The sequence below is a fragment of the Prionailurus viverrinus genome, chromosome B1, assembly GCF_022837055.1.
Source record: "Prionailurus viverrinus isolate Anna chromosome B1, UM_Priviv_1.0, whole genome shotgun sequence".
NCBI lineage: Eukaryota > Metazoa > Chordata > Mammalia > Carnivora > Felidae > Prionailurus > Prionailurus viverrinus.
This window is the reverse complement of record NC_062564.1, coordinates 187569360-187590782: the sequence shown is the minus strand read 5'-3', so window position 1 is coordinate 187590782 and position 21423 is coordinate 187569360.

Sequence of the window (21423 nt, the reverse complement as noted above, 5' to 3'; positions counted from 1 at the left end):
TGGTATTTGGAGAGCAGTACTCACTCTGCCCTTGTGAAGAGTTATGTAGGAGCAATGGAAGTTATTTCTGTGTCAGCTCCTTGGATCAGAGGCAGCTGGGCAGCCAGGATGCACATGGCTTGGTCCAGGTCGTCATGTAGCTGATGAAATGGGGGTTGGAGCTCTGCCAGCTACAAGATCTAGTACAGAGGAGCCAAAGGATGTGTTTTAAGCTACTTTGAAATCTGTGGATGTTTTTTTCCTCCTTTGAAGCTCATTACGGCACTGAGCTAACCATTAGTAATCCTACTGAAGTCTAATACCAAAGAGCAGTAGAGAGGTGTAATTTTCCAGCCAATTCAAGCTCCTACTCTGCTGAAACCCACCTCACTGAACAACTATAAAATACCGTATATCATGTATTTCTTCCCCACTTATATTCAGAAGTGTTCTGGCAGGGTTTTGTTTGTTTGTTTGTGTGTTTGTATAAAGGATGAGTGTTATAATTTTGCTGAAGTAACTACCAGCCCTGTGTAGGTAGACTCATCAAGTGCATAGGCTCATTTAATAACTGTTTACTGATCCTAACTATCGTTGGGCATATCTCTACAGAAATTAGTGGATATAGAAATTAGTGGGAAAAGAAACATACAAGTTCTTGTTTATGTGGTATTCATAATCAAAAGAGTTTTGAGACAGTAACCAGGTAACAAAGAAAAAAAGAGTAAAAAGAAAGCAAGGTAGGAAAACAGACAAGAAAAAGTAAGGAAAAGGGTAGAGAAGGAGAAAGGAAGAAAGAAGGACCTTTCAGGCAGTGATAACTAGTAGGGAAATTAAAGGGTAATGTGATAAACCATACTTGGTATGTGTCTGATTACCTATTGCTATGTTACACGCTGCTCAAAAATTTAGGGGCTTAAAAGAACATTATATTCTGTTGATAATTTTTGTGAGCTGAGAATTCTAGAAGGATTCAGCTGAATGTTTGTCTGTGATCCACATAGTGCCGCCAGGGCAGGAAAATTCACTTCTCGACAGGGCTTCTTGATTCACATATCTAGTACCTCAGAACTACCCCTCTCTCTTTTCTCTCTGCCCCTAAACTTTGATCCTCCAAGGTCTTCCCATGTGGCTTGGACTCCTTAGAGTAAGATGCTGAAAGGGGAATCACACTAAGTACATGACAACTCACTTCTATGTGTGAGTGAAAACTGCAAGTTTCTTCAAGCCAGAGTCCAGAGCATCACTTCTGCCATATCCTCTTCCTGTGAGCAGTCACTGAGCCCATCCCGACTCAGGGGGATGCTACATGGACCCCACCTTGCAGCAGGAGAATTGCCAATGCATATGTGGCCATCTGTAACGTACCACATCTTCAGGCATAATGTTGAATTATGGAGGATGGCTTTCTTCAGGAGACAACATTTGAACTGAGTCCTCACAGACAAGAAGAAACTAAAATGTTAGCTTCTTTATTATTTTTTTTATTTGAGAGAGAGGGGGTACACGCAAGCAGGGGAAAAGGAAAGAGAGAGAGAGAGAGGGAGAGAGAGAGAGAGAGAGAGAGAGAGAGAGACTCCTAAGCAGGTTACACACTCAGCCTGATGAGATACGGGGCTTAATCCCACAACTCTGGGATCATAACCTGAGCCAAAATCAAGAGGAGGGCAGACGCTCAACCAACTGAGCCACCCAGGTGCCCCCAACCTGCTAATGTCTACAAGCAGAGAATACTAGGCAGAGGGAAGATCAAGTACAAAGCCCTGCAGCATGAACGATTGACGTATTCGAGGAAAGATCGAGGGCTTGTGTGGCCGGAGTTTGAAGATGGAGAGAGACTTTAAGGAGAAGAGATAGCAAAAGTAGAGTCAATAGGCCATGGGCAGGAATTTGGATACTATTCTTAGTGTGAGGGAAGGCTTTGGAGCTTTTGAAATTAGCATGAAGTGATTTACATATTTAAAGGATTATAGAAGTTCAAAAATAGCAGTTGGAAGAACACTTAGGAGACTATCACAGTAATCCAAGTATGAGATGATGAATGACTTAGGCTAGCTTGATTTCAGTGGCTATGGATTTGAGTTGAATCTACATATAGGTATAGATATAGGTTTAGGGATGGGTGTGGGTATAGGTACAGATGGAGAGATAGCCATAGAGACAGATTCGGAGGTAAACTATATAGGTACATATTTAAATACAGATAAAATTTAGGTATACATGTACATATAGAAATCAATGTAGGAATATAGATTTAGATAGAGTTTTGCATATACAAATTGATACAGATTTAAAGATAAGATATAGAGAAATATATAGAGATATATTTAGATATAGATATCAATATTAAAGTAGATATGAATTTAGATAGAGACACAAACACAGTTATGGATACATTTGAGATGAACATAACAAAGTCTGTTAATAGGTTGGTAGAAGAGTGAAAGTACAAAAGAAATTAACAATTACTTGAGCACTGGATGCAGACCAGAGCTGTTTAATGAGTTAGAAGATACTGATCTATGGAAATTATTTCACTAAAGAGATAAAACAGATCCAAGAAAACATGTGAAATCAAGAACTCTTGAGGGGAAAATGTCACATCTGTGTAGAGACCCACTGATGTTTTTTCCTTTTCCTCTGCCATGAATGCCCTTCCTTGCCTCTGTTTCCCATACTAATATTTCTCACATCTGGAATGTTGTAAGTGGGAGAGCATCATAGGCTTTAGAGCAAGAGAGGCCTTAAACCCAAGGTATTTAAACACAATGTCTGCCATGTACAGGCTGTGGACTATGGGCAAATTAACTCACTTCTTTAAGCTTTAATTTCTCTATTTTAAAATGAGAATGGGGTGCCTGGGTGGCTCTGTGGGCTGAGCGTCCAACTTTGGCTCAGGTCATGATCTCACAGTTCGTGAGTTCAAGCCCCACATCAGGCTCTGTGCTGACAGCTCAGAGCCTGGAGCCTGCTTCGGATTCTGTGTCTTCCTCTCTCTCTCCCTCTCCCCTGCTCTCACTCTGTCTCTCTCTCTCTCTCTCAAAAATGAATAAACATTAAAACAATTTTTTAAATAACAAAATAAAATAAAATAAGAATAACTGTACTTATCTCACAGGGCTACTATAAGAATTAAAAATAAAAAGAAATGTGTAATATACAATTAGCACTGTATCTAACACCTAGTAGAACTCAAGAAATATTAACCTTCTTTTCCTTATATTCTAAAGCCTTTCAAAATACTACTTGTCAAGACCTAACTTTTCTTAGTTGCTTTATGAAACTTTTTCAATCATCTGCACTCCCCAATGCATGATTTCAAAATTATTTCCAGTGAGCTAATGAAATTCCCCAATTAAACTAACTTCCTTGAAGGCAGTGATTCAATCTTATATACCCTCCTTTTTTTCCGTAATATCCAGCCCAATGCCGAGGACTCCATAAATACTATAAAAATCCCTGTTGATTGATTCTTTTTTTTTTCCTTCTGATGAATTAAGTAATTCTCCTCCAACATTGTAGGTCCGATGAAAAATTGACTCTAAAAGCATTTAACATATAGGATCCCCTGGGTTTTCTTAACTAAACAAAAAGAGGATTTTAAAAATATTTTTTAACTTTTTTTATTCTTTTCAGGTGGTTCCCATATTTAATAGAATGTTACAGATCTAAAAATAAGTGTCTCTGTAATGGATGATTTTTTTTTCTCATCAAGTTGTTTGAAAGCTGGACAGTCAACATTTACAAATTACATTGATGTGTCATAGTCTTAAATAAATTGTGTTATAGTAGCACATTTGTGAATACTAAAAGAATTGCTCAGTACTCTTGGTATAAAACTTACCTTTGAAAATTTAACCTCCCGAGATAGATACTGTATATTATATTTTAAAATATATTTGTTACAAATAGTTTTTTTATTTCAAAGTGTGATTTCTGGATAAATTTTTACTTTAATACAATATCTTGCTCTCCTATCTGTCTCTGCCTGTGACCATGAAACTGTTCTCTTCCTTACACAGACTATAAAGGCACTCTCACAAAAGCTCAGGGCCTTCTTATCACTGCAAAAATTATAACCATTCATGATGAGGCTTCATCTCCAATTCTGATGAAATATAAGCACCGATATCTTTGTCAAACCTCCTTACCGTGAAGAGAATTTCTCTTTTGGTAGATTCTTAACCATGTGTTGGAAGATTATTTCACTGTAATTTGGAAATCTTTATTTTCAAGGAATAGCTCGCATTTTACTTCATTATTGCTCTTCGAGTAACTTATTGATCTTGGCATTCAATGATTTTCTACATTGGATATTTTCACGAAGTAATAACCCTATTTTAATAACATTATCTCATATAAGATATTTCCAGTAACACATGGACTACTAACCCTTTATTATACTATGCAAATCCCATTATTGGTATATCTTTTTTTATCAGAATGACAAATTGAGTATTATAAAACAAATGCTATGCACACCACAACAAAAAAACACAAAGAAATAAAATTATAGAATAATAAGCATTAAACAAAGATTCCTTTTCCTAATGCAAATATAAAAGCAATTCTTTATGTATAATTTCTTAATAGTTGATGGAGTGTGAGCTATCCCAGTACTGAAATACTGACACAAAAATCTTTGCCCTAAATGGATGACTCAGTAAGTAAATGAAATAGCCAAAAAGTGCCTAAGGTCTTTTATTTTATCATTTTTCCTCTGTACCTAGTGGGATGTGGATGGTATCTGGACCTTTCTTTTTCTTCTATCCTGACATCAGATTATCTCCTGCCTTGCTCAGGAAGCTCCAGACATACTGGTTCTCTCTAATTCCTTGAACACATGTAGTTCTCTTAGCTTCCAGATCCTGACCTCGACATTTCCTCTACGTCCAATGTTTTCCAAACAGCTCTTCACATGGTGGTATATTTTCATCATTCCGTTTAAATATCACCTCCATATTCAGACTTTCTCTGGCTATTTGAAGTATGCATCTCATACAGCAACTTCTTTCTTTCAGAGTACCTACCACAGTGTGTGATGATAATTTTATTTCTTATCTTCCTTAACAGAATAGGAACTCCGTAAAGACAGGGAATGTGTCTGTTTTGGTCAGCATTCTCCTTCTGGTGCTTATGAAATAGTGGAAGGTCAACACATTTTCTGCATGTATGGATGAATCATGAACTTACACCATGGAAATAAAGTGAGTGGTTGGTCTATATGACCCCAGGATCAGCTTCCAAGGACATAGCTGTAAATGATCCCTCTCAGATGTACTTTTCCTTTTAGCTGTCTATTACTATGATTAATGTGTGATAAAAATCATGCCCTTCGGAGTCAGAACCCAGATTCTGTGTTTAAATCTCATCCAACAAGTTTATTCATTAACTAATCCAGAAAAATGCAAGACATGATGCTAGATATTAATATTGCTAAATATTGGTAGTGTTTAAGTAAATATTGGGCAACTACCAGATTATAAAAGGATTTATATACTATTATTTCTCAAATTTGTCAGTCAATAGAATTCAAGGGACTTGTTAAAAATTATAGATTCACAGCAACCCACTCCTCTCCCAGACCTACTGGTGCAACTTCCCCAGGTGCATGCAACTCTTAGGTGCCTGGACATTTAACAAGAACACATTTGCTTCATGTAATTAAGCAAGTTCAGGGAACATGAATACATTTGTTACTAACAATTTTATCCTGAAGATTTGGGTAAAGCAGTGAAGGAGTTTAAGCAGAGAAGCAATTTTTGGGAGGATTTTCTGGTAGCTGAATGTAGCAGTCAAGATGGAGAGGAGGCAATGATTTGTATATTAGGTGAGAAAATGGAGTTGGACTTTGGCCAATGCTTATATTTATGGGCTGAAACTTCTGTTGGGGAAAACCAGATGGATAGTGGTACAATTTACTGAAATAGGACCTAGAGGAAGAGGATAGACTTTAGAGTAAAGGAGACAGACAGAGAAAGAGAGAGTGAGAGAGAGAGAGAGAAAGAGAGAGTGATGTTAAAGTTAGGGGTGAGATACTGCTTTATGAAGAAGAAGGAAGAGTTCAATTGGAGATATTTAACTTGAAGTGTTATTTAACTGTGAAATATTTAGTACCAATATGTAGAGAAAGAAAAAAAAGAGGAATGAAGATAGACCCCTGTCCCTATGGAATTCTAATACATAAAAGATAGAGAGAGAAGAATACATAAAGTAAATTGTGAAACGATGACCAATGATGTAGAAGGGATCCAGGGATGAATGATGTTAGGGAAAAAAATCAGAGAGAATTTCCCAAAGAAAATGATCACAGTATAAAAATTTTGCAAGGTCAAGTAAGATTAGAACTCAAAATGCTCATTGCATTTATAAGTAAGGAAGTCACTGGTGACATTTGCCGGTGAACTTTCAGTAGATAGATGACAGTAGAAGTCTGATTACAATAAGCTGCAATGTGTGAAATAAGGATACAAATTCTATGATGTTGACTTCTTCATCTATACAATGGATATACTAATACCTTCCTTAAAGGGCTAATATGAAGATTAAATGATATAACAGATTTCTAATATTTAAAACACATTAGATACCCAAAAATATCTTAATTTTTTTTTCAATTTATAACCGTATAAGACCAGGGATTCCATATTATCTCAGTAGAATTCAGTCCAACTTATATGGGTTCAAAGCAAAAACCCCATTAATTTAGTGAAGATAGTGACTCATTTTCATAATTGTTTACTAATGGTAAGGACACAAGATAATGTTTTTGAGCACATAAAATTTATAAAATTAATCTAAATAAAGTATGTTAAAATCTTATTAAAAATAAATAATAATTACAGTTACTTTGATGTTCTGTGGGGCAAGATAATGCCCTTAAAACCTACATGTCTGCAAGACTGATATAATGTAATCAGTTTATATTCATGAGTCAATTCTGTACTCCAATGCAGCATTTCAATGATGTTTATTATACTGTATTTCCAGGGAAGAAAAAAGTGTAAAACAATTTTTCACTTGCTAGATAATTCATTTTGCTTACAGTTTTGAGTGAATTCTATGACTGAAGCATGTCATAGGAATGTTATATGTCTTATTTCTTAAACTTTACAGTAACTATGAGGCTCTCATTCCTTATTTACATATGAGAAATTGGAGGTTCATAGAGTAAGAGTGCTGCCCAGGGCACACAGCTATTTAGTAGTAATACTCAGACTTTGTCTCTACTTAATTGTAAGCAACAAGAATGTCTATGCAACTCTAAGAAGCGAGGCATTGAGTTACCATCGTGGTTTAGCCTCCTTAAACAAGTATCTATTGATTATGTACTTGGAACATAGTACTCTATAAAATTGTACATGCCAATGGGTATGAGACATTATCCTTTGTTCAGTTAGAGAGAAATGACACAATGATACGCAACCTCAAAGGCCTCACCAGTGTTAGGAATTATTAGTAGCACATGCATACAATGGAATGAAAGTTATATCTCTCTTTAACTTCAACAGTTTGAAGAAGGAAGATTTTAATCCGTGTTTGGATCCAGCTTTGCTCTTAAGCATTGTCTTGTGCAGTTAGCACTTGAATTGTTTATAGGGATTAAGAAATTGGGAAAGATCGTGAATTACTATAATACCTAGACCCGAGGCAATCTATGGAGCCAAGAGTGCAAAAATGTTACTGGCCTTCCATTATGCATGGAGCCAGAGTGGCAAGAGCTGCGTGCTGTCAGTGAGATGAATGGATTTACTTCAGAATATTTCAATATAGTCCTCTATGTTATGCTGTTATGGGTTTGTTAATTGGTTAAGCTATAACCCACATGCAGATGGCTGCTCTAATCAGGAATTCACACTTCAGGGGTATCGATCTAGCATTCTAATTAAAAAAAACCAAACACTCCAGAATGGGCTTCTCTTACCCATATCTAGATTAATAATAATGCTTTACTAAAGTAGGTTGGTGATTGTCAGAAAAGGAAAAGAAAGTTGCCAAATTAGTATCCTATTAAATACCATGATTAATATCAGGAATGAGTTCTCATGGGTAAAACTATTAAAAATATATGGATAAGCAAAAATATTTAGAAAAACTCTGATACTTGCATTAACAGTGTGTACAAATCCAGGCTACACTTTGGGGTAAATTCCTGAAGTTCCTGTGTCAGGCCGTTGGTTGATAGGATTTCTGGTTGCCTGATACAGACCATAAAGGCCATTAAGCCCTACCTCTGGTCTGTTGTTACATTTACCTTAAGTGAATTTTTCATGCAAGGTGATGGTCAGAATATCTAATAAAACAGAGAACAGGAATATTATCAGATTTACAGAACCAATCATGTGGACTTTCAAAGCCTGCTTCCAGGTAAATGGTTAACAAACAAACAAACAAACCAAATAGTTTATGTGAGAGATATTCATTTGATACTTAACTTTTATTATAACCAAGTAGCATTCGTATAGAGGATTAGTTAGCCCTGACCCTTCTCAAACTTGTTGACCTGTTTTATACCAGTAAGAGTCTATATGTCATATAGGTCTAAAGTGGGTTAAGGCCATGTATGTAATGCCAATGCGCATGGACCAACATAGTGGGGAAAGACATTTTTGATTACTGATAGTCATCGCTCTCTATAATGAACATAACTATCATATAAGAGTGGAAAAAGCTTGGGGTTCAGCAAGCTTGTCCTCCATCACCCCATTCTCTTTCCTTTCTGTTTCATCTAGGATCATCTTGAACATTCCCACAAAAACAAGTACCTTATAGTTCAGAGAACATTACCATATCCATTGGTATTACCTTTCTGACATAAAAGGACTTATTAAATAGCTCCGTATAAAATGCCCATCATTCAAAACTTTTTCAAAAGCATCTTGCATTCTAATGTATTCCTATTAAAAATATGAAAAAAATTTAAAAAAAAATAGGGGCGCCTGGGTGGCGCAGTCGGTTAAGCGTCCGACTTCAGCCAGGTCACGATCTCGCGGTCCGTGAGTTCGAGCCCTGCGTCAGGCTCTGGGCTGATGGCTCGGAGCCTGGAGCCTGTTTCCGATTCTGTGTCTTCCTCTCTCTCTGCCCCTCCCCCGTTCATGCTCTGTCTCTCTCTGTCCCCCCAAAAAATAAATAAATAAACGTTGAAAAAAAATAAAAAATAATATGTATCTCTAAGCATTATGATGCTAACTTTCCAAATGAATGAGCAAGTCTGAAGTGCCATGTTCCGTGTTATAATTATTAGTGGATTTAAACAAGAAATATGGCTACATATGTTACAGTACCTCATATCTATTTGACATTACATTCACAGCGCCATTTGGAAAATTGACAGGGTAATCTAAAAATGTTTTTTTACGTTCTTTGGATCAGCACAAAGTTTTCACATAACAAAGTTGAACTATAGACATATAATATTTAGGTAATATCCCCTACTCCATCTACTGGGAACAGAAATCATTAACTTGGAGAGAATATTTGTACTCAAACAGAAGTTATTCCATAGCATTTAGAGGAGAAAAATAATGGAACATAGTCCATTATTGAATCTATTCTAGAAACGTTTGATTGGAGCACCTGTTAATTCTGTCTTTAATTTTGCATATGGATAGCACATTCAGTGCCAAGGCAACTCAAAGTTTCATTTTTGTGAGAGGGAATCAATATTAGTGATTGAATGGGACAAGTTCATCTGTCTACCCAATATTGAAATATGACTGGTGTGGTGAAACTACATCTAGTTGGAGGGAACAGAGATATTTGATAACAGAGTAAGTGGAATCTTGCCAAAGACCTGTTTCCCCAATCCTGTTTCTCAATGACATCTGGACCAGGACCAGTGTAAGAACTATCATGTTTCTGGAATGTTCCAAGGTCACCCTTCTGGGAGTTGCTTTTGCTGTCCTCCTTAGACACGTTTATGCTCATATTCAAATGAGGCTCATTTGTGAAATAAGTTTTTTAATAGGCAGTTGTGCATTTTAAGGCAAAATTATGTAATTTAATGGGTTGAGGGAGGAGAGAGAATTTTTCATGAGGCACTGTTCCAAAGTCCTCCAGTCCTACAAACGACTTCTTCCTCATTTAGGATGTATTCTTGACAGAGCCTAAGGTTAACCCCCAGGCATAATGCACATTTTTAGGAGAAAGGTTTGCATCTTCCAATGCAGATTTGCATCAAGATTTTTTTTTTTACCTGCAAAAAGAATATTTCTTAAAATGCTGCATTAAAAGTCCTTGACATAGCAGCAGGCAAAAATGGTGAATGCAGGCATGGGTACAGTAGATAGCTAAATATATCTCACCTCAGTGGACTCTTTGGTATTTAGGTTTTCAGTGATCTGTTAAATGCTCTGCCCATTTTAAAAGCTGTTTGCAGGCAATTTGTGTAAGATGGCATATCAGGCGATGGCTTGGCTTTGCAAAACGTGTATTTAACAAATTCAGTTTTGCTTCAGTTTGATACTTTGGCATATTATATTTTTATCTCTTCAAGATTTAGGAAACTTTCTTTAGTCACCTTCCAGTCTTTCCTACAAAAGGGTAACAAATGCCATCTTTCTTGGTAATCTTTTGAAGAATATTCTCAAAACAAGATGATCAGAATTCCTTTTCCGACTGTAGAATCCTGAATCAGCAACATTTGCTGCGTTGCTGCATATTGAAAATAGGTTGCATGAATCTAGTGTGGTATTGCTGGCATGTGTCTTTTTTTTTTTTTGTAGGGTCCTCAGAATATGACCAGTGCATAGAAAAAAGAATCTATCCTCCTGAAACACTCCAGTGCCTGCTGTTTTTCTATTGCTTTGCCACTGTGCTTCAAGAAGACATAACTAATGATTTTGAATTACAGTGGCCTGGTGAGTTGTCAGTGACAGATAGAAATGATGGGCTCCTGAACTAACCCCGTCTTCACAATTCCTCAGTATTGGTTTCTTCTTAGCCATTCATAATCAAGATTCAACGGTCTTTTAGATACTCTTAAATCTCTAGATAACCCCTTTAAGATGGACAGCTGTTGGAAACTGGGAGAGGATATTGCGGTTTGGTGAAAACTACAATTTCTTTGATGAATGAAAGAAAGCTTAGCTTCAAGGCATCTGGGGAAAACAATTCAAACACAGAGGAAAACAAGAACCAATCCAGAATCATCTTCCTTTGTTTCATATCCGAAATTCCCTCTTTTGCTGAAATGGTAGTGTTTACCTCTCTGCAGAACTTCCTCAACAAAACCTGGTGGCTTTGGCATTTGTGTGTATGTGTGTGTGCATATGCGTGCGTGTGTGTGTGTGTGTGTGTGTGTGTGTGTGTTTGACTTCTCATTTTTCCTCTTACTCACAGTTGTTAACTACAAAGGTTAGCAGTTTGGGCAGCTTTCACAGTTTTTGCTCCCTAAAGATGGAAAGAACCACTGAAAAAGGTGCCCAAGTGCTGTGGATATTTACTGTTCTGGCTGCCTAGCATCCATGCGTGCTTTCCAAAAACCCTCATATTTCCTTTCATGGAATTAACTCTCCATTGATTACAGTCTTGTTGGGACTCTAAATAATTCATCCTCTGCTATAGGAGCCGAAGGAATGCTTGGAGACTTCATAGGCTCCTCTGACCACATCTTTTCCCTTCAACTAAGTATAACCAATGGATAGGTTGGCATAAGACTTAGGCTCAACCCATCAGATTCTTTCTCCCGGAACTTCTCTCCTCAAGTGAGATTCAAGATCTGAAAACCTGATTGGTGGTCATTTATCCTAACTCTGGTACCCCGATATGCAGGCTGAATGGTTTCTCCTGCCCTGATTATTCTCGTTCTGCTTGAAACTGTGTGTGTGGTCTAGTTTTCTGGTCTTTTAATCGGATTTAGCAAGCTACCCAATATCTTTCTAGTAAATTTATTTCTGCTGAAATCACCTGTTATAGATTTTTATTATTTGCAACAAAAAACAAGCAAAGAAACCAATCAAAACAACAACAACAAAAAACACCTAAAGGAAATATACATCATGAGCCCTTTCTGGGACAAGGTAAGATGTACATAAATATAATAATTAAGTATAAAAATAAGCTTAGGGCATAATACATTTCTTCAGGTGCTGGGGCTGTTACTAATTCTGGACATTCCTTGTGGAGTAGCTGGAAATACAGTTTCAAATAGCATGTAGCTTCACGCAGTAAGAGTTTCAAACAAAAAGTAGTAAGAACCTACTGTATGTCACATTTCATATGAAAATAGATATGAGAGATAAAACAACGGAGAAAGTACTTGTGAGCAGTGTATAATCCACCCTCAAAAGATGATTTAAAAATACTACTGTAATCCAGCTGTGGGGTACTCCAGTATGAACCACTGTTCCACTCCATGTCAACTTTGACCTAGTATATCTCATGCGGACAAAATCTAATCACACCGATGTGTCTGTTACCAATACAAATTTTCTCAAAGACATGTTAGAGAGCAATATGGAGGATTGTATATTCCATACTCCAAACATTATCCTCACTTCTGCATTTTCTACTTGTCTCCTTTCTTGAACCTCCTTTTTGACTTTTCCTTGGGCAATGTTTTGTCCTTTTCCCAGCTTGCCAGCAAATGTATTCCTTGACACTTCCCTTTCTCTCACTCACAACTTTTTTTTGTGCCTGAAAAATTATCACTTCTCTAGATTTGCTTTAACCCACCCATCACCCTTCTCTAACCAAGGATCTTGTAGTAACAGGATCCACTATCCGTAGCAGAAAATAATGGAGTGAAAATGAAGGGTTTTGGTAAAGATGATGATATCTGATTGGGTTCTCAATCTGTACCTAAAATCTGCCAGTCGACATGGTCTATACAAGTCATACCTCCTATCTAAGTTTGATTTTTGCCAACCCAACTCAGACCTCTTTCCTTTAAAGTCTGTTGTGAAGATAAGTTATGTGCTTTGTAGAATGCTCCATATTAGAGATATATGAAAAATAAAATGTCATCTAGGTGGTAGTTTGACAAGATCACTTTCAGTTATCATTACACAGATTATTACATAGAAGAAACCCAAGTGAAGGTAAGTAAATGACAAGGAGGGCATCTATGTTGTCATCATCAAAAGTTCCAAAACAACACTCTTAGCTTCATGAAGTTTGGCATTTTCATAGCACTGCTGAATAACCCGATATTCTCATTCGAAAGTGTTGACTTGACATATACTTCGCTTTAATCGAACACTCCTACCCATAGTCATCTTTCCCTGTGTATTCAGTAGAACTGAGTCTAGAAGGATGAGTGAGGTCAGGGCCAGAGAAGCAAACACATTAAATACTGAAAATACTCCATCACAACAAACACTTTCCCCAAACACACACACACACACACACACACACACACACACACACACACCCCTACCTTTCATTTCAGAATATCTGCTCGCTTGAGGGTTTAATTGTAATGAATGGGCATGTTTATATTCTTTCTGTAAACTCACCCTCCACCCGGAAGTTTTGACTTTCTCAAGAACCAATCAAACTTCAGCATGAGAAATACTTAAAATCGAGTTGGAAATCCGCTACATTTACAGTGTTAGGTTATCTCTGACACAACAGGTCTTCTCTTTCACTCTTAGAAGTTTCTAAACTTCTGAGTGATGTCAGATCCTATTAAAAATTAAGTATGGAACAAAAGATTTGTGCTTCCCCTGCCACCAGATTTGGTGGCAGGCAATAAGAGCTTCCGCAGCTAATGGACACACAGGCTTTGGTCACAGTTCATTACATCACCTTGTCGTGGGGTATGTATATTAGTGATCGCCTTTGAGCAATCAATTTCATCCAAAGTGGGCTTAATGGAGCGTTAATATGTATATATATATTTTTGGAAATATACACAACATCCCTTGTATCTGCACTGACATAAGAAAGTAAAAAGTGAGGTATTTAGAAATCTCTAAGAGAAAAATTCTGAGAACCAGTCACTTTATAAGAAATAATGATTATGGTAACTTTATGGGCCCCAATATGGGGAATAAGACAAGAAGCTTTCGTTAAAATTAACCCTACATAGAGCTTACCAGAAGGCGATTCTAAATAGGTCAGCATATTTTTTTCAATTATTCTGCCCCAGCCTGACAGGCCCAACCTTGCCCCACATAGCAGGTCTGTGTAACACATAACACAACCCTGCTTTCTGTATACTTAATTCTCATGGCTGTGTAGACACCTATCTTCTGTCCGAACAAGGCTATGAGTGCAGGATACCAGGGAATCATGTGAAAACAGGCCTGGATTCTTTCTCTCTACTCTGTGACCTACCTCCCCAGAGCCACCAGATCCCCGTGGGTATTACCAACACTAACTGAATCAAAACCTAAGACAAGAAGGTGGCTCTAGCCTTGTGAATTGAAGTTCAAACAATTTAGAACCTCCCAAGTTTTCAAAGGAGGGACAGCCTGCCCTCTGAATATGTATTAAGTTATAAAATATGAAAATATTTTTTAAGCCCTAAGGGAGCATTCGGGCAAGAATCAATTTAAGATATAACTAAGACATGCCTCACATGCAACTCAAAGTTAGATGAGAAGGCCAGTCGTCCACTTCCTTCCCAATCCCCACTGCATTAAAATTTCTAAATATATAGACTTGAACTTGAAGCAGCCCAATGGGCATATTCAGTTCAGCCAATTATTATAGCTTTCTAGTTTGATAAGAGATTCTGATTATTAAAATATGGAGATGGTCACTCCCAAGCTTTACAAGCAGCAAATGGTTTTTAAACTAGAGTTAATGTTGTCACTACAGGTTTTCTTTGCTTCATATTAGCAAACGTGAAACACATACCTGGGCGGCATGGATTCACTGGGAAAGCATAAACGCACAACACGAAAAACTACAGACACGTGTTCTTAACTGTGTTTAAAAGGACAATAACATGTTTTTCTATTGCTTCCTGAATTAACTCTGAATTGGAAGACAACGTTTCCTATTACAGTGTTAAGTCCTCTTCTTCTAGCCTCCTATGGCAGAGGGATGTGCTGGAAAGAGCAGAATTATGCTTACAGGTGAACTTGGCCAAGTAAGCCTAAGGATTAGACACCAAAGTGATGGATACGTGAAGATGAAGATGTTGGCACAAATGGGTCTTTCACTCTTTACCTTTCGGCATTGAATTAGGCTTACCGATACACAGCTTCTTGGGCACCCCTTATCTGATATATATTAACCTCTCCGGGAAACATTCCCCAACCTCACTTTTCAGTTTTCTTTGGGGGCTGTGGGGTAGACTTTTGTAGGTTTGCCAGCCCACGGCTCCCCATCCTCAGCCATCGAAGGGTCTGATTGCAAACTAGGCTTGACTGCAGTTGCTGCAGAATGCACCAATTAATTACATGTCTTTTACATAATTGGCATGAGGGCTTTTTGAACAAAAATGCAAATTTATGGAAATTGGTTGAAATGCTTATGCAAAATAATATAAAAATGGACCCCTAAATTATTGGGAAAAAAGGTAGTTTTAATTGAACAGCTAAAAGATTTGTACTTCGTTATATGATTATATCTGGTAAACTCAATTTAAAAAGTAAGTTCATTTGCTTTTATCTAACCCTTCCATATCTTGCTCAGTATTGTTGGTATAATTATCACCAATAAAGGACCAATCTTATTTTCTATCTCTTTTTGCATCAAGCATTAGTTCTGTAAACAGAAATGGAATATGTTATTTTTTTTCACAGAGCCTTGTGCATTACAAATTAGGAAGCATCAGGCCAAAGAGTTGCAAAGCAACCAATTATTGCTTAAAGGGGACAGAATGCAGCACCCTGCTTATTTGCTGTTTTGCAGGGGGAATGACTTTGCTGTAAAACAGGACTTTCACAAAGGATCTTTGCAAGGCAGTTGTAGGGGAAATAGTCTTGCAATCAGTAGAATATATCTGGCAATGGTGGCAAGAAATGTGGATATGCAGTTAGCGATGCATTAAAAGAAAATCAAGAATGCTTTTGACATAGGAGTGAATACCTGAATAATCATAAATGTGCACTTAATAAAAAACGTGTCAAGAAATGTAGAATATGGATGGGCAAACACTAAATGAAAGGGATGAGAAATAAACTGTTGCCAGGTTAAGGGACATAGAAATTTACAATGAACAAGCTGTTAGTTATTGACGGACAACTCCCAAAATTCAAACAGATCCAATTTAATATACCTTCAGCTAATCAAGAAATTAGACTGACCTCCAAACTCCAAGGGTGTGGAAGTAGTTTTACAAGATTCAGATAATTAGACTGATGAGGTAGCTTTCTTATTCAGTATTTTCCCTTGGAGAAGGTGGGAGAGCTGTGAAGCAGATTGGGGGTGGGCTTGCTTTCCTGGTTCAGACTTAGTAACACCACTTGGACAATTATTTCTTAAAATATCCTCAGTTTTTTCTCTTTAGGTTCCTACTGTAAAATGTAATTGGAGGTTGCCTGAAACTATTTAAGGCTTGTCAGCCTCTCATCAAGAAATGCTAAGAGTAGGTGAATTGATTTTATCAATAGAGGGCTACATTCTCACACCTGTTCCTATTGGAGAGGAAGAAAATTTCTTCTCTACTCTTCTAGGTTCTGTGGGTGGCGAGTTGATATAAAAGATTAACAGAAGAAAAACAAATTTAATTGCACACATACAGGAGCCTCATAAGAATACAGGACCCAAAGGTAGTCAGACAATTGAGGTGTATATGCCATCCTGTGCTAAGGAGAATGGGGTAGGTATCTGATACTTCAAAGGGAAGAAAGACAATATACAAGAAGACAGGAAGAACAGATGTTTGGTAAACAAATGTTTGTCTTATTATGCAGAGGCAATGGGACACAGAGAGGAACTCGATCATCAGGTCCTGTGGAGCTTACCCCCAGCTTATAAAACCTGTCCATATTCTCTGCAGTTATCTCTGGTGATAGTTATCTTCCTGGACCAGGCCCTCTATCCAAATTCCTTTAGGCAGTTACGGGGGAGGTACAAGCTCTTCCTGAGTCTTTTGGGTCTTGAGTGAATTCAACTCAAAGTAATACACAAGCCAAAATGGCATGTTTCCGATGGACTCATTCTGACACCCGTCATTCCTCCAGAGAGGTAAGTAGCTAAAGACAAATCTGGTCCAGGAATTTGAAGTAGAGAAATGAAATTAGTAAGACTTGCAAACTATTACCTGAAGTATTCAGATTTTTTAAATGCTTATTTATTTTTGAGAGAGAGAGAGAGAGAAACAGAGTGCAAGCGGCGGGGAGGGGCAGAGAGAGAGGGAGACACAAGAGCAGATGCAGGGGCTCCAGTCTCTGAGCTGTCAGCACAGAGCCCAACTTGGGGCTCAAACTCAGAAACCATAAGATCATGACTTGAGCTGAAGTTGGATGCTTAACCGATTGAGCTCCTAAAATGTTCAGATTTTTTTTTAAATTTTTTTTTCAACGTTTATTTATTTTTGGGACAGAGAGAGACAGAGCATGAATGGGGGAGGGGCAGAGAGAGAGGGAGACACGGAATCGGAAACAGGCTCCAGGCTCTGAGCCATCAGCCCAGAGCCCGACGCGGGGCTCGAACTCACGGACCGCGAGATCGTGACCTGGCTGAAGTCGGACGCTTAACCGACTGCGCCACCCAGGCGCCCCTAAAATGTTCAGATTTTTAAAGACAAAATGGAGTTGTAATCTTATGATTCCCGTCATACATCTCAGTGTGATGATACATCATTTCTTCTATTTTCCTCTCTTGTTTCTCAGTTTGGTGCATTGCATGTTTATTTGGCTCCTACTATGTGCAAAATAGTACAACAAATCCTGAAGACAAATATAGAAATACATTTCATAATTCTTGCTTTTCCATATAGACATAAAACACAAAGTATCAGGCTGTGTGTGAAAAGGGCTATAATGAATGTAGTAAAAAATGAAGTTTAAAGAGCTTTAACTTAACAGTTCCTAGATAAGATATATCATAAATCTGATTTAAAAGTGCATCTCTCCTTAACTAGTGATTAATAGCATGTGTTTGTTTCACTTTAACCAGTATTGTTGTTGAAGGCATTGAAATAATTATATTGCATTCTCTTCCTCCTCCTTGTCTCTCTTCATTCATTATTTATCCCTAAATTACCATTTCTTATTTGGCCCATCAAGATTTTCAGGAGAACTGTTTTCTGCCAAAATTTTGGGAGGTGCAAATCTAAAAAGAGATGCTAAAAATCATTGAATCATTCCGTTCAAATGGGTGAATGTTATGGTATATAAATGAGATCTCAGGAAAGCTGCTAAAAGACAAACAAAAATACTGGGTTAATGAGTAAATTCATACTAATAAAGCCCTCAAAATGATTAGAATTGGGGCCCACTCATTCAATCACAAGTTCATCAAATTGTATTGTTTATCAAACATTTGGCTCAATGTTGGAATTATACTGATGAAAGCAAATCAATCCTTAACCCCTTGTCTTCAATGTAGGAGGAAAGACAGGTGTGCAAAAATGCCAGTGCCCATACGCTGAAAGGGAATGGGTGCAGCATAGAAGACTGGGTTCCAGGATCTGAGATCAGAAGGTTATAGAAGGGGGGAGAGTGTAGTCAAAAGTGTGAAGGAAAGATCCTTGGGTAAGGTGATTGCTGAGCTGAGTTTTGATAGATAAATAGACATTTTTGGATAAAAATAAGCACATTTGAATTGGGAGAGTCGGGGCGCCTGGGTGGCGCAGTCGGTTAAGCGTCCGACTTCAGCCAGGTCACGATCTCGCGGTCCGTGAGTTCGAGCCCCGCGTCGGGCTCTGGGCTGATGGCTCGGAGCCTGGAGCCTGTTTCCGATTCTGTGTCTCCCTCTCTCTCTGCCCCTCCCCCGCTCATGCTCTGTCTCTCTCTGTCCCAAAAATAAATAAACGTTGAAAAAAAAAATTTGAATTGGGAGAGTCTACATCAAACACAAAGACAAGGAGTCATCAAAGATGTTACATATTCCTAAAGTAGGAAGTTGCAGGAGATGATCAGCTGGAGACAATGGCCAAATCATAAAAGCAGACTTTGAATTTTTTTTAACTTTTAGCAAGTTCTCCCAAAAGACAACTTCCTTCAGGTTTTCTTTCATATACCTACACAGTGAACCTTGTCCGAACTTGCCAGTGAACTGAAGATTCTTTTTTTATGAACCAAATTTTCCTATAAGGTTTGTTGTTGTTTTTTCTTTCTTATTTCTAGAAAAGAATACATAGCTTATAGTTTCTCTTCCTCCATCAACTCAAGTTCTACCTTTATTAAGTAATTGATCAATATCATTTTATTATACTACTGTATGCTCAATAGTAGTGGGGAGAAAACCTGTCATTTTATAGTGTTTACTGATATTAACAGAAAGTATCCATGCACAAAGAAGAGATAATTCAGAAAATACTAAATTTTGTCAGCACGGAAGAAGTAAGTCATAAAAAAAGGCCTAGATGTTTTTACCCAGGAAATGGAAATGACACCGGATACATTTGTACATTTCTTGCCTTGTATTATAAAGTTTCAGTGCACTGATATGATGGTGCTTTGGAAACTAGGGTTCACTGCGTCCACTTGCTACATGAAGACACTAAGCCTCAGGAGAGCAGGACACTTACCATAAGCTCCACAGCTCTTTACTGGCATGGCTGGATCTCCAAACATAGTCTCCTAATTCTCATACAAGGCTGTTCCACCAAACTAATTGTTCTCATGCTCCATCCTTAGGGCCCAGAAATTTCACTGGCAAGAAGCTGGAATGAAGAAAGGGTAGAGGGCTAGTATTGTAGGACTTAAAGGGAAATTTAAATTTTGGTAAGTTATTTGTGACTTTAAAGAAAATAGCTTAATTGTAAGATTATTTTACAGATCATAGCTCCTCATAGTAAAATTCTAAAACTTCCATATTGTTTTCATTACGTTGGTATTTTTATAGGCTAGAAAGTGTGTGTAGAAGAAAACTCAACTTTGATACTCTTCATAAGTAATCTAATAAAGAACCTCAAAACACAACCACGCAAGTGCACATGGACACATAAGTTTGCCTCTCCGGGGGTGTGACTAAGAATGGGCTCTCAAAGTGGCCAGTGCCTTGCTGCCATTACTATACTGGAGCTCATATTCAGTGCCTGTCATTGTGATAAGTGCTATAAACAAATATATTCTCATGTAACTCCCACAGCAATACTGAGCTGAATTTTACAAAGTAGGAAAGTATAAGTAATAAATGTTAAATTTGAAATGTATGTCTGATTCCAGGATTGATGCATTTATTCCTGATATCACCAATATTGAAGTGGATAGAGGATGCTTTGAGGTTCGACCTTCTTCCAACCAAAGCCCCTAGACCGAGTGTATGAGGAAACTGATGCTTACACATTCCCACTAACTAGTGTTATATTTAGAGTTGCTATAGGAGTGACGCATGCAAATGATAGAAAAATAATTTTAAAATACAGAAGATATAAAACAGGAATTTCTCTCAGTCTCATAACTTATTCCCATTTCCACTTGCATCAAATAATTACTGTAAACCATTCATTCCAGTTCAATGGGGACCACTAAATACACAAACATGTGTTTATCAACTTTGAATAATTATCTTTGATTTTAAGTTTGAATGATAACGTATTTTTCAATCATACCACCCTCACTTCTTTCTTCAAGGAAATTCTATCAGCAAAACTGTTCCTTTTACATTACCCAAGTTTGTGACACTTTCACTGAATTCAGCAGCCATAGTTATACTGTCCCGCTTTGCCTGAAGTTTGGTTTTATTTTTATTTATTTTTAATTTTTTAATGTTTATTTATTCTTGAGAGAGAGAGAAACAGCACAAATTGGGGAGGGGCAGAGAGAGAGGGAGACACAGAATCCGAAGCAGGCTCCAGGCTCTAAGCTGTCAGCACCGAGCCTGCCCAGGGCTCAAACTCATGAACCACGAGATCATGACCTGAGCCGAAGTCAGATGCTTAACCAACTGAGCCACCCACGCATCCCTGAAGTTTGGTTTTAAAAGCTGGAAATTAATAGCGTTTAGCTTTTAACTAGGTAGTGTAAATGAATCTATAAGAAACATTGAGCTATACCACTTAAAAGAGTATTTCGTAAGTCTAGATCAAATTATCTTTTCTCCGTTACTTATGTTTATGCCTTTTTCACTAATTTTTGGAGCTTGATTTAGTTTTCAACAAAGTTTGATTCCATAAGTTGAAAATAACATCATTGTTTGCTGATTCAAAGTAACAATTCCTCCTCTATATAACTCTTGTTCTTTTTGAAAGACTCCAAATGCCTTTTATCTCATATCACATTTTCTGCTGTCAAGGAGATTCCCTTCACTGTTTCCTGCGTTGGAGCCCCTGCTTCTTGGAAACTAGACAGTAAGTACAGTGTACTTGTAAGATAGCTTCAATGCCTAAAGTTTTAATGAGTTAGTTTCAATTGTTACTTTTATTGGTTCTTTTAT